Source organism: Pinus tabuliformis, chromosome 5_1 (genome assembly GCF_031772625.1).
Source record: "Pinus tabuliformis cultivar Carrire ecotype Pingquan chromosome 5_1, CPIR1, whole genome shotgun sequence".
Taxonomy (NCBI): domain Eukaryota; kingdom Viridiplantae; phylum Streptophyta; class Pinopsida; order Pinales; family Pinaceae; genus Pinus; species Pinus tabuliformis.
Genome location: NC_142305.1, coordinates 738032903 through 738048215, shown reverse-complemented (window position 1 = coordinate 738048215; position 15313 = coordinate 738032903). Strand labels below are relative to the sequence as shown.

Here is a 15313-nt window from a genome sequence, read left to right as displayed (position 1 = left end):
ATGGGTTGTACCATATAGTCTTGATGCCCTGTAACAGAGTTGGTTAGGTTGTTGTTAACAATGGTTTTGGAAAACCTAGTTAGGTTGTTGTTAACATGGTTCTGGAAATGAAATTAGCACGCGGGGGGGGGAGAACTGGTAAAGAGGACCATTCTCATTGGTCCGGTGGAGTGAACTTCATCCCTGATGTATTTCCTGGCTAGCTTTAACTAGGACACATAAGCCTTAACTAGAAGAGATAAGTCTTAACTAGAAATATATATATATATAACAAAGACAGTATTGGGACGAATTACAAAATAAACCATGAGTAGTGGAAACAAAATAGAGTGGAATCAACACATTTATTGTACATAGTTTGGGGTCGAAACCCACAACAGATTGAACGGAACCCTGTAATAATTCAAAGCTAACCTCTGCAACAGATTCACATTTTTGACATGCGGAAAATTAAACAGTATAGCTCGGTGGTTCTTTACCGATATCACTTAAACTTATGGAGGAAAAATTCATAGATTAAGCAGGAATTACCGAGATAAATGTATTCATGCATATATTATAATCCAAAACAACTGTACAAGTTTTGCAGAGGGAAAATCCATATACAAAACAACCAGTGTGATGGCACCATCGAACTTTAATAAATAAAACCCTTATACATATGGGAAGAACTCTATCAAAATTTCATTGGTAGTCCGGCCGACATAATCTAAGTTGGAGCAAAAGAAAGAAGATGCATATAATCTTAAAACCCTAACCCTTGTCCAAATTTTCTAGGTTTCCATTCAAAATAAAGGAAAACCATTCCCGTGTTGGAACCCTACTATCCTCTGAACTAATATTATAAACTTATCGAATTAAACAACATTTCCATGAAAAAACCCCAGAGGACAAGACAACTCGAGAGGGTTAAGGAGGAACTTGTACCTCGTTACGAGTAAAGAACCTTTGTATCAATTGGTGGTCGAGACCAGAAGTAGTGGTTAGGATTTTGGGGAGTCAGAGATAAAACAAGGCCACTCACCTACAAGAGAACCAAGAGATAAGGAAGCAAGCTAAATCGAAAAAAAAATAATAGGGCTAAGTAATATAACCAAAAATTGTCATACCTGTCTCAACACCTTGGAAAATCCATAAAGAAACCCTTTAGGAAATTACGGTTTGGTGATATCAGAACTTCAAAAGAAATAAGGAGAGGACATTATAGAGGAGATGAATAAGCGAGAAACCTCGTTACCTGTTGTGGTAAAAACTTGTTGCAAGACGAAAGGGTTTGACTGATGGGAACATGGATCCATGCCACTTGAGAAGAACAGAAGAAAACAAATCATAAACATGGCTAGCTACTGTAACAAAACCCTGAGAAATTATGAGGGAAGAAGGACATGATTCACCTACCAGAGACATCAATTGGCAGAAGGTCAATTCAAACCCTAGTATTTGGAAGTTTCAGAGGCGGAGGAGGGATAGAACGAGGGAACCGGAATGAGTGTTGGGTGGAAACCGTTAGCTTCAACCATCTAGATGAAGGATCCACCATCTGATCGAACCCTATCCGATGAACAACTGCAAGAGAGACAGTTGTACTACCCCTTGAATGATCATCGACAAGAGCTTCTCCAGATGAATTGAATGTTGAAGTTGCTAAAATGCAAGAATGGGATATGTCAGCCTAGATACGAAAAGCAGGCGTATGTATTTACGAAGATACAAAAAAGCAACTAAAACATTTTGCAGAGAAATTACTATTAATATTCTTAATGCGTTTGTAATATTCTCCTTAACTTATTCGTGTGTTCACTGATTGGCTGCTTAGTGGGAACGATACCTTGAAGGATATATGCAAGAGTCCGAATGGATGGCGGCTCGACATGTCCCTACTGAGCAGCCAATCAGTGAACACACGAATAAGTTAAGGAGAATATTACAAACGCATTAAGAATATTAATAGTAATTTCTCTGCAAAATGTTTTAGTTGTTTTTTTGTATCTTCATAAATACATACGCCTGCTTTTCGTATGTAGGCTGACATATCCCGTTCTTGAATTTTAGCAACTTCAACATTCAATTCATTGGATGTGTTGAAGAAGAATTCCAGAGTAATCTTTTTGTAGTCTAGAAGACGGTCTTGTAATGAAAGATCCCATCTGTAAATGCCATAAACAAAAGAATAAAACACAAACTCAAAATTATTAAGTATATGCCAAAAAAAAGAGCTTTTCCAAATTTTCCTTTTGAAATATTTTAGATGAAAAACTGCACAACCTGCAACTACAATAATTGCTGTTGATAACTCATAATTTATGGCCTACTCCCTTAACAATATGTTTTTTGTGATATAGTTTAGGGGTATTCTTGACCATTCGGGCAAACACAACAAGCAATGTTCAGAAACTATGACAAAATAAAGCCCTTGATGTTTTTGTATTGGATTTGAATATACTAAGAAACTACAGATAAATGGATTGCCTATTTCTCCAAGAGACTTTCTATAATTTAAACTTAAACTCGCCGTTTGACTGCTTCTGTGAAGATTTTTAGTTGTTCCAATGTTCCGTGAGTATCATAGAGATCATTTAGGACAGTCATCAGTGTCGCAATTTTTGCGAAGGCAATTCTGCTGCTTGAAAACTCTGGTTGGAACGTACCTATAACCATCCAAAAGTAAAATTCCACATGCCGCTTCCTATAGAAATTCTGTTGTGCTATATCCGATTGTGACCACCACCTGTGCACATAATACATAATACACATGAACGCAGACCTACAAATGGGGTATTTTTATGTTGATTGCAGATTCTTGGAATTGGGCATTTTTATGTACATTGCGCATTCCTGGAATATATCGGTATCTAATGAGGTTAAATAATTTTTCGATTGCATAAAATCCACAATCAACATCAAATTAAACTCAAGATATCAAATTATATCAACAATTCTCAATATATCGAATCTCTAGCTACCACCTTGAAACAAGCTGTAACTCTCTCTGATGTGCGGATTGCAGAATATTGAAGTCCAATTTCGCCAACTCTAAAACCTTTTTGTTCATAGTTGACCTGAAAAAATTAGGTGAACAAGAGATTGAGCATTCATAGTAATTATTGATTGAAGTTGAGAACTAATTACAGAACTATTAACAAGGTGATTACTTGAGCCATGAATCGTTTTCTCCAAATATTTCGATGAAGCTCCTAGCCTCCCATCTCGGCATACCGCAATGCCAAGGAAAATCCAGGGCATACCTCACTTGGAAAACAGTAATGATATCAAATCAAGGTTTCGAGTATGTCCACTATAAATTCAAGAATACAGTACACGATCACGTGACAAGACTCAAAACTGGTTACCTCTCTTAAAAGGCTTTCATCTATTTCCGTGATATCTATTGAAATATTAATTTCCAACTGCCGCGTACATTCCAGAAAACCGCCAACCTTTTCATCACACCACTTTTCACGAAAAATGGTTTTCCTCTGAACGGCAGCGATGAAACCCAGTGCTGACGCGTGTCCTCAGTACATTTTGCAAAACCATTTTTCATCGGGACGTAACGTTCGTTTGGATTGGGCAAGCGGTAGCCGTTTGATCAAAAGAAAGGTTGTCCACCATTGATTGCATCCAAAACTACGTTCATGCCTGCAACATGACATTGCGTGAAGTGAAGTAAAAGTTTTTTGTTTGACCTCCGTAGCAGCCCTATAACAGGGTTAATTATAAAAGGAATGTATCTCCATGCTAAAAATTTAATGAATTTTACTCCCGTCAGTAAAGGTTGGTAAAACTTTAATTTTATTATTTTTAAACTCATGAGAGTATGGAATATGTATTGTTATGTTTTCTTTGTTGTGTATTGTAAGGTAATGTGAGGGAAGCACGCAGTGAATATACACAGCAGTGTTGTTCGTTGGTGAAAAAAGAAAGGAATGCGCAGCAGCGTGAATCTCATAATTTTTGTTGGTTGAATATGTAATGTTTCTTTTGAGGGCATATGGAATGTAACGCAGCAGCGCGTAAATAAAAATTTTACACAGCAGTGTTGAATTTTTATTGTGAGACAGAGTATTTTTTTGTTGCAGAGACAGAGTAAATTCCTTTTTGAACTGGTGAAATCCCTCTGTTGGAGGAAGAATATCTTATTTTGTAATTGGCAATATTTATTAATTAATACAAAGTTTTTATGGGTGTGAAAAACTCTGTTCTTCTCCAGCAAATAATTTAGCTTCCCTGTGCTAAGATCTTGTGAAACAGAGCATTGTTCTGTTCAATCTTTTTGTTTGGAATTACCAGAAATTTCCAACATTGTATCAGAACTTGTCCAGGCTCTTTGAAGGTGTCAAAGAAGCTGAAGGAAGGATTTCTTGCTGCAGCAGCTTCTCCAGCAGAGTGAAGACTCAGTCAAGAAAGATTCAAAGGTATTTCTCAAGCCAGTTATTTAAATACTTGACTATATTTGAACCATAGTTAAAGTGCAAGAATCGCTGGCTCCAGCACCAGCACTAGCATGGGTATTTTTAATACTCAGCTCCCACAGTTTAATGGGAAAAACTATGACTATTTGGCAATAACTATGAGAGCCCTGTTTGCTTCTCAAGATTTATGGGAATTAGTTGAGGATGGTTTTGAAGAACCAGCAGATGAAAATGAGTTTAATAGGTTAACTTAGGTAGGGAAAGATCTATTGAAGAGAAATAAGAAGAAGGATTCAAAAGCCCTCGTATTTTTGTATCAAGCAGTGCATGAGAGTGTGTTTCTAAGGATAGAAGCAACAAAAACATCCAAAGAAGCATGACAAACTCTCAACACAGCCTATCAAGGCATGGAGAAAGTGAAGACAGCAAAACTACAGTTGCTGAGGAGAGATTTTGAGAATCTATGCATGAAGGAGTAAGACAATATTGACTCATTCTTCACACAAGTAATTGGTCTGGTCACACAAATGAGGTCTCATGGAGAAATTCTTGAAGAAAGGAGGATTTTGGAGAAACTGTTGAGGGTCCTACCTTCAAAGTTCGATGTGATTGTCACCACCATAGAAGAGACAAAGGATCTCACAAACTTTTCAGTTGATGAACTTCTTGCATCACTGATAACACATGAGCAGAGGTTGAGTAGAAATGAAAACTCATCTCTTGAACAATCCTTTAAGACCCAGATGTCCTTTAGAAGAGGAAGAGGTCAAGGCAGAGGAAGCAAGAGAGGAAGAGGCAGAAGCCAAAACAGAGGTGGAAGGAACAGTCCAGCAAATGCTCAAGGAAGAGGCAACAATCCAAATCAGAACCAAGGCCAAGGCAGCAGTCAATAAAGTGGACAACATCATGCTCAAGGAAAAAGGTATGAAAAATCCAATGTCCAATGTTATTATTGTAAAAAATATTGGCATTATGCAAATGGATGTAGGAAGAAGGAGCATGATATGAGTAATAGATCTAGTGCAAATATCACTAGAGAAAATATCAGCCAAGATAATGTGCTGTTAGCTTGTAATATGGCTGAAACAAAGAGTGATGATATATGGTTTCTAGACTCCGGTTGCAGTAACCATATGACAGGAAACATAGACTTGTTTTCCAATTTAGATCAGAGTGTAAAGTCACAAGTCACACTTGGGACTGATAGTAAAGTTTCTGTTATGGGAAAAGGAGAAGTAAAAATATTTACAAACAAAAGGTGAAAAGAAAACTATAGCAGATGTCTATTATGTTCCTGGAATGAAGTGTAACCTCTTAAGTATTGGACAGCTTGTTCAAAAAGGGTACAATGTTTTCTTTGTGAATGATGTATGCACCATAATGGATAGAGCACCCAGCAAACGATGTGTTGCTGAAGTGAAGATGACGAGGAACATGATGTTCCCTCTCAGAATAAAGGTAGATTTAAAAAATAAAGAAGTAATAACAGCAGTGACACAAGAGGCTTTCCAAAGCGTACCAAAGGATGAAAACTGGTTGTGGCACATGAGATTTGGACATCTCAACTTTGGAGGTCTTAACTTGTTGAGTAGAAAAGGAATGGTAAGAGGATTACCATTGATAGAGAAACCAGACAGCCTTTGTGAAGGTTGTATCTTGGGGAAACAACACAGAAAAAGTTTTCCATCAGGGAAAAGCATAAGAGCAAACGCACCCTTAGATATTGTCCACTTAGACTTATGTTGACCGATGCAAACTCCATCACTAGCAGGCAGCCAATATTTTCTAGCATTCATTGATGATTTCACCAGAAAGACTTGGGTTTATTTCCTGAAGAACAAAAGTGAAGTGTTTGAAAAATTTCAAAATTTCAAAGCACTTGTAGAAAATCAAAGCGGGCTGCATATCAAAGTTTTAAGAACTGACATAGGAGGTGAGTATATCTCCAAAGAATTTCTATGTTTTTGTAGAGAAAATGGAATTCACAAACATTTTACCACTAGGTACACTCCGCAGCAAAATGGTGTTGCCGAAAAGAAGAATAGAACAATCATGGATATGGCAAGGAGTATGCTAAAAGCAAAGCATTTGCCAAATGATTATTGGGTTGAAGTTGTACACTGTGCAGCGTACATTTTGAATAGATGCCCTACAAAAGCAGTCATGAACAGAGTGCCAGAAAAAGCATGGAGTGGGAGAAAGCAAGGAGTCACCCACATGAAAGTTTTTGGTTGTGTGGCTTATGCACACATTCCAGATCAGCTAAGGAGGAAGTTTGACAGCAAAGGGGAGAAATGTATTTTCATTGGATACAGTGAGGAATCCAAAGCTTACAGGTTGTATATCCCATCTACCAATAAGTTTTTTGTGAGCAGAGATGTTCAATTCATTGAGGATGAAGCTTGGGATGGAAGCATAGAGAAAACAGTGAATGTTAAAAACTGTTTATCTCATGATGAAGATGATGAGGAGATGGCTGAAATACATCCCCAAACAGCAATGCCAACACAAGGGCAGAAAGAGACACCCTTGAGGAGAAATGAAAGTGCTTCTCCAAGCACATCACAAGGAGGAAATTCAAGTTCTTCTTCAAGCACTTGTACACCAAATGAAAGAGGTAAGAAGTTCAAAAATTTAAGTGACTTTTATGATGAAGGTATGAATTCTTTGTTCGTTTTATATTGTCATGTTGATGACCCTATTCATTTCGAAGATGTAATTAAGGATAGGAAATGGATAGAAGCTATGGATGAGGAGATTAATGCCATAGAAAGAAACAAGACATGAGATTTGGTTGAACTACCAAAAGGAAAGGAGGTCATTGGAGTTAAATGGGTCTATAAGACCAAGAGTAATGCTGAAGGAAAAATAAAAAGACACAAGGCAAGACTAGTTGTCAAAGGATACAAGCAGCAGTATGGGAGAGACTATGAGGAAACTTTCACATCGGTTGCTAGAATGGAAACCGTGAGAGCAGTGTTGTCCATAGCAGCACAAAACAAATGGAAAGTTTACCAAATGGACGTGAAGTCATCATTCCTAAATGGAGTGTTAAAGGAAGAGGTTTACATTGAACAACCTCCAGGCTATGAAAAGAAAGGCCAAGAACACAAAGTGTGCAGATTGAAGAAAGCTCTTTATGGGCTGAAGCAAGCACCAAGAGCATGGTACAGTAGGATAGATTCCTATCTACTGGAAAATGGATTTGACAAATGTGAGGGAGAACCCACCCTTTACATCGAAGAAAATGATGGTAAATTACTAATTGTTGTGTTATATGTTGATGATGTTATTTTCACAGGTAATGATGATTGCCTTATTGAAAATTTCAAAACGGTCATGAAAGAAGAATTTGAGATGACTGACATGGGTTTGCTGAGATACTTCTTAGGAATAGAAGTAGATCAAAATGAAAATGGGATTTTTATCTCACAAGAAAAATATGTTAATGAAGTGTTGGAGAGATTCAATATGCAGGACAACAAGGCAGCAATCACTCCCACAGTGATGGGATTAAAACTCAGCAAAGAGGACAACAGCAAGGATTTTGATCCTAGTTTGTACAAGAGCATAGTTGGCAGCCTCATGTATTTAACTGCAACTAGGCCGGATATAATGTTTGCTATTAGTTTAATTTCCAGATTCATGGAGAGGCCAAAAGAAGCACATTGGCAGGCAGCAAAAAGAATTCTGAGGTATGTTAAAGGTACTAAAAGGTTTGGCATTTTATATACTGTCTCAGAATGTTCAGATTTAATTGGATACACTGATAGTGATTGGGCTAGAAGTGTAGATGATTGGAAAAGCACATCCGGTTATGTTTTTCACATGGGTTCAGGAGCCATTTCATGGGCTTCTAAGAAACAGCCTATTGTAGCATTGTCTGCAACAGAGGCAGAATATGTGGCAGCTACAACGGCATCATGTCAAGCAGTTTGGATGAGAAGAATGTTAAGGAGCTTAGGCCAAGAGCAGACAAAAGGAACAGTGATTTTTTGTGACAATAGCTGAGCTATTGCATTATCCAAGAATTCAGTGTTCCATAAGAGAACGAAACACATTGATACAAGGTTTCATTACATCAGGGAATTAGTAAGCAATGGAGAAATTGTTTTAAAACATTGCATGACTCAAGAGCAGGTTCCAGACATTCTGACCAAGCCATTGGACCATAAAAGTTTTGAGTTTTTTAGGAAATGTTTTGGTATGACTGATAACCCAGCAGTTGAAATTAAAGAGGAGTGTTGAAATATTAATTTCCAACTGCCGCGTACATTCCAGAAAACCGCCAACCTTTTCATCGCGTGAAAAGCGGGTTTCGTCCGAACGACAACGATAAAACCCAGTGCTGATGCGTGTCCTCAGTACATTTTGCAAAACCAGTTTTCATCGGGACGTAACGTTCGTTTGGATTGGGCAAGTGATAGCCGTTTGATCAAAAGGAAGGCCGTCCACCGTTGATTGCATCCAAAACTGCATTCATGCCTGCAACATGACATTGCGTGAAGTGAAGTAAAAGGTTTTTGTTTGACCTCCGTAGCAGTCGTATAACAGGGTTAATTATAAAAGGAATGTATTGCCATGCTAAAAATTTAATGAATTTTACTCCCGTCAGTAAAGGTTGGTAAAACTTTAATTTCATTATTTTTAAACTCATGAGAGTATGGAATATGTATTGTTATGTTTTCTTTGTTGTGTATTGTAAGGTAATGTGAGGGAAGCGCGCAGTGAATATACACAGCAGTGTTGTTCGTTGGTGAAAAAAGAAAGTAATGCGCAACAACCCGAATCTCATAATTTTTGTTGGTTGAATATGTAATGTTTCTTTTGACGGCATATGGAATGTAATGCAACAGCGCGTAAATAAAAATTTTACACAGCAGTATTGAATTTTTATTGTGAGACAGAGAATTTTTTTGTTGCAGAGACAGAGTAAATTCCTTTTGGAACTGGTGAAATCCCTCTGTTGGAGGAAGAAGATATTATTTTGTAACTCGCAGTATTTATTAATTAATACAAAGTTTTTATGGATGTGAAAAACTCTGTTCTTCTCGAGCAAATAATTTAGCTTCCCTGTGCTAAGATCTTGTGAAACAGAGCATTTTTCTGTTCAGTCTTTTTGTTTGAAATTACTAGAAATTTCCAACAATATCCACTGTCGTCAAAAGTTGGTTTAGATATTCTGTTGCAAACCCTTTGCCTCGTCCATCATCTTTTCTCCGGGAAATGAAGTTTCTGAAGCCCTAAGTAACGTCAACATGCATTTCACTTCTTCTTCTTCAACAGTGGAACTGTGGAAGAACAACCCATTTTCGTTCTTGAAATTCTCCAAGACAGCTTTTAAAGGCAAGAGATAATTATAAAACGTGTGTCACTTCATTATGCTTTTACAAAATATTAAAACTCCCCTAATAAGAAATTAACTGTTGCAGGTATCATCTGAGGATACATTATATCGATGGAGTAGCAGAGCCCGAAATCCCAAGGCTGTAGCATTGAGATCTTTGGTGAGGGAATCTCTTGTTCCAAAATCTGCTCACAATAGCGGATGACGATTAGCAAAAAGGAGATGCAGAACCATGTTTTACATTCTAAAAAAGTGTAAACAGTGTATTAAGGGTATGTAGAAATATTTGACATGAGTGTAAATATTTAAGCTGTACACGTAATCAAGAGCAGCTTGTATTTCATGGTGAAAGTGTCGATCAATCGCTAGACATTCAAAAATGTCAACCATCTGGAGACGTTTGATTAAATCATCGTTGCCATCTCTCATGTCACTCAAAAGTAAATGCTTCACTTCTTCAATCATCTTTTCACAGCGTTCATGACATTCAGGTGCCCGATTACCATGCAATGCCATACATTTTGAAAAACAAATTATACAAAATAAAGAAGAGATTATAAAAGATAGAGATTTTCCGTCACTGATTGAGATAATTTATTGACATTCAGTTACCTCATAAGGCGACTTAAGAGATTGTATGAAATAGTCGTCCCACAGATTTCCATGATGATGGGTGTTGATGGAGGATCCGTTCACCTCGGCAGATAGTGGTGCACCTATAGAAATTTGAGCCATTACTTCACCTAATCCAATCTTGTGTCTGTTAATACAAGTCTTAGCCGTTCGATTGAAGTGATAAGAGAACAATCTCTTTTATAGGCCTGGATCGCTGGTTGGGCGAAGGTGAAGCAAACAAATGAGAACAAACTCTTTTATAGGCCTGGAAGGCTATATGGGCAAGAGTAAAGGTAGAGAAAATCACGTCATATAATGTATTGAGCCGTAAGTCAATGTTTTCCATTTTTTATAATAACAAATCAATCATTAACCTAGTATAAAGGTATAAATTAATACATTGAATTTAATATTTAATTAACTTATAACAATTAAGTTAATGTTTTGTGCTTAATATTTCAACTTATATTTTTTTATTGGATTGTACCATCCAGTTAATAATGTCTACTCATTAACAAAAATTTTAAATTAATATATTGAATTTAATATTTAACTAACCATAACAATTAAGTTAATATTTTGTGCTTACCATTTCAACTTATATTTAAATTCAACTAACCCATAACAATTAAGTTAATATTTTGTGCTTAATATTTCGACTTATATTTTTTATGGGTTTGTACCATCCAATTAAATATGTCTACTCATTAACAAAAATGTTATTATGGCATCCACTCAATGATGTCTGCAAAATTAAGTCAACTTATATTTTTTTATGGGCTTACATTATTTAATTAATAATGTTACTCATTAACAAAAAATTTGTTATAGGTATATACCATCCAATCCATGCTCTCTACAAAATTAAGTTAATATTTTGTGTATAATATTTCAACTTATATTTTTTGGGGCTTGTACCATTTCATTAATAATGTATACTTGTTAAAAAAATATTAGGAGTATGTACCATCCAATCATGTCTGTAAAATTAGATAAAACTAAATTTGTGAGAATAGATTATAATAGCTTTCTAACTGTTAAATATATATGGAGTTTTTGGTTTGAATTTTAATAATAAAAAAATTTGAGTTAAAATTGTAGTTTTAAAAGAAAAATAGATTTAACACTGTGAAATGTTTCTAAAATATATCCATTATAATATTAATTAATCTAATTAATTTTAGAATATAAAATTTAATCAATAATATAAAAAAGTAATAATTTATTTATTAATTATATATATATATAAATTAATTAATTAATTAACTAACTTATTTTAAATGGTGCATTATTTATTATCTTTTTCATATTATCAAAAACTTGTATAAGTGAGAGTAGTTGAAACTTTCAAACAAATTTCATTTCACATATATGATGAAATATTGATTATTTTATCTGGAAAAATAATTTTTTAGCAGTCCAATTTTTTAGCAATGAAGCTTCAAATATATTGTCTTAACATTATTTTATTTGGAAAGGGAAAATTTTAGCAAGCACCATTTCTTACCAATAAAACTTCAAGAGATCATGTTGATTGCATTTATTGATATACAATATTTAAAAAAATATACTATAAATATTTTCTTCAAATACCTAATGCAAAAATTCTTCACCTATATAGTAAATAAAAAGGATAAGAAAAAATGAAAGAGAGAACAACCTATTGAAGCAAATCTATTGTGCCTCTTATCGAAATAAAAGTTAGAAGGAACATGTATCTTGAATAATTAAAAGAGAGAACAACCTATTGAAGCAAATCTATTGTGCCTCTCATCGAAATAAAAGTTAGAAGGAACATGTATCTTGAATAATTTGAAAAAACGCATTAGGATTATTTTTATGATATAAATTTAAATTAAAAAGCTGAAGAGAAAGTGCGAGTATCAAATTTTTTAAATTTCAAATTATGTATTTAATATTTTTTCATTAAATAATTTGAAAAAATATTTTTTAATAAATATAATTGTTTTTAATATGATATAAATTTGATTTTACTATAAATATAATTTATTTATTTTTTTTGAATTCTTTGTATTTATGGAATATTATCTTGGTGTTTTATTGTGTAATAATTGAATTTATTAATAATTTTATTATAGATAGATAAATAAAATATTAGAGAAATCTTGATATTGTTATATCTATTTTCTTTTGTTCACATAATATTAATATTTCAAATAGATCTAATTATTAACATGAGGAACACTATATATATATATATATAAAACATGAGGAATATTATATATATATATATATATATAATTTGAATTGTATTTTTGAATGCATAAATGATATAATGTCTTGAAATCTTGAATTGCATAAATTATGCCATTTAAATTTGGGATTCTAATAAATCTTTTCCTAAATTTTAGGCAAAATTGACTAATGAAAAAGGCCAAAATGTAAAATACTAAAGACTAATTGAAATATTATAAAAAACATTAACCATAAAAAAATAAAAATTAAAAAATTAAAAGTTAAAAGAAAAAATGCTTTATATAATATATACATATATATACATTTATGCAATCACATTGAAATATTTTATTTAATATGGACCTTGGAATTTTATTTATGAATCATATTTTCCATATTAAAATGTTCTACCTATATATATATATGACTTGTAAGATAGATATATATATATATATATATATATATATATATATATATATATATATATGACTTTTAATTACTCATTTTTGATATAAAATTATGTTATTTAATATAGACATCCAAGTACTTTATTTATGATTTTGAGAGTGAAAGTGAAATATTTTTACATGTTATGAGACAAACTTAGAGAGCATAGTGAGGGCGAGATATTGATGTTTTATAATGTTTTTAATTTTAGCTAACCAAATATGTATATTCATTTATGTTTTTACTATAGTTAACCTTTTTTCCATTTATAGTATATTTTGTTTTTGTTTTTAATATAGACACCTGTCAACTCAAGTTTGAGAATCAAAAGAATTCCCTAGTGTCTGGCTTTGGGATTCCACTAGATCCAACCAACTCAAAAATTCCCAACTAACTAAATCCAACCAACTCAAGAATTCCCTACTAGCAGTGTCTTGCCTTCCATTGCATCAAACAATGCAGTTACCACCTGATAAGAAATCAACTACAGGTATCACCTGAGGATACGTTATATCGATGGAGTCGGAGAGCCCGAAATCCCAAAGCCGTAGCATTGAGATCTTTGGTGAGGGAATCTCTTGTTCCAACACCAATGCCTTCCAGCACGTTCCAAAATCTGCTCACAATAGCGGATGACGATTAGCAAAAAGGGTATGCAGAACCATGTTTTACATTCTAAAAAAGAGTGTAAACCGTGTATTAAGGGTATGCAGAAATATTTGACATGAGTGTAAACATTTAACCCGTACACGTAATCAAGAGCAGCTTGTATTTCATGGTGAAAGTGCCGATCAATTCCTAGACATTCAAAAATGTCAACCATCTGGAGACGTTTGATTAAATCAACGTTGCCATCTCTCATTTCACTCAAAAGTAAATGCTTCACTTCTTCAATCATCTTTTCACAGCGTTCATGACATTCAGGTCACTGATTGAGATAATTTATTGACATTCAGTTACCTCATAAGGCGACTTAAGAGATTATATGAAATAGTCGTCCCACAGATTTCCATGATGATGAGTGTTGATGGAGGATCCGTTCACCTCGGCAGATAGTGGTGCCCCTATAGAAATTTGAACCATTACTTCACCTAATCCAATCTTGTATCTGTTAATACAAGTCTTAGCCGTTCGATTGAAGTGATAAGAGAACAATCTCTTTTATAGGCCTGGATCGCTAGCTGGGCGAAGATGAAGCAAACAAATGAGAACAAACTTTTTATAGCCCTGGATGGCTGGATGGCCGAGAGTGAAGGTAACGAAAATCACGTCATATAATGTATTGAGCAGTAAGTCAATGTTTTCCATTTTTTATGGTTAGATGTGGGATATTCATTTTATAATAACAAATCAATCATTAACTTAGTAAGTTAAAGGTATAAATTAATACATTGAATTTAATATTTAACTAACCTATAACAATTAAGTTAATATTTTGTGTTTAATATTTCAACTTGTATTTTTTTTATTGGCTTGTACCATGCAATTAATAAGGTCTATTTATTAATAAAAATGTTAAATTAATATATTGAATTTAATATTTTTTTTATTGGCTTGTACCATGCAATTAATAAGGTCTATTTATTAATAAAAATGTTAAATTAATATATTGAATTTAATATTTAACTAGCCCATAACAATTAGGTTAATATTTTGTGCTTAATATTTCAACTTATATTTTTTTTATGGGCTTGTACCATCCAATTAATAATGTCTACTCATTGACAAAAATGTTATTATGGCTATGCGCCATCCACTCAATGATGTCTACAAAATTAAGTTAATAATTTGTGTTTAATATTTTAATTTATATTTTTTTTAAGAGCTTGTACTATCTAATTAATAATGTCTACTTATTAACAAAAATGTTGTTATAGGTATATACCATCTAATCAAGGCTGTCTGCAAAATTAAGTTAATATTGTATATATAATATTTCAACTCAATCAATGTTGTCTGCAAAATTAAGTTAATATTTTGTGTATAATATTTCAACTTATATTTTTTAGGGCTAGTACCATCTCTTATTAAAAAAAAGTTAAGGGTATATACCATCCAATCATGTCTCCAAAATGAGATAGAGCTAAATTTGTGAGAATAGATTATAATAGCTTTCTGACTATTAAATATGTATGGAGTTTTTCGTTTGAATTTTACGAAATAATTATTTTTTTAATTTTAAATTGTAGTTTTAAAAGTAAAAACAGATTTAACACTTTGAAATGTCTCTGAAATATATCAGTTAAGAGAGGAAATAAACTTTGTTAAATATTATAATATTATTTAATCTAATTAA

General features: G+C 33.5%; 1 pseudogene; it reads right to left on the bottom strand.

Annotated features, from left to right (window-relative positions):
• Positions 1 to 1426: 1426 nt before the first annotated feature.
• LOC149167057 (longifolene synthase-like) lies at positions 1427 to 14100 on the bottom strand (annotated as a pseudogene).
• Between the last annotated feature and the right edge of the window lie 1213 nt (positions 14101 to 15313).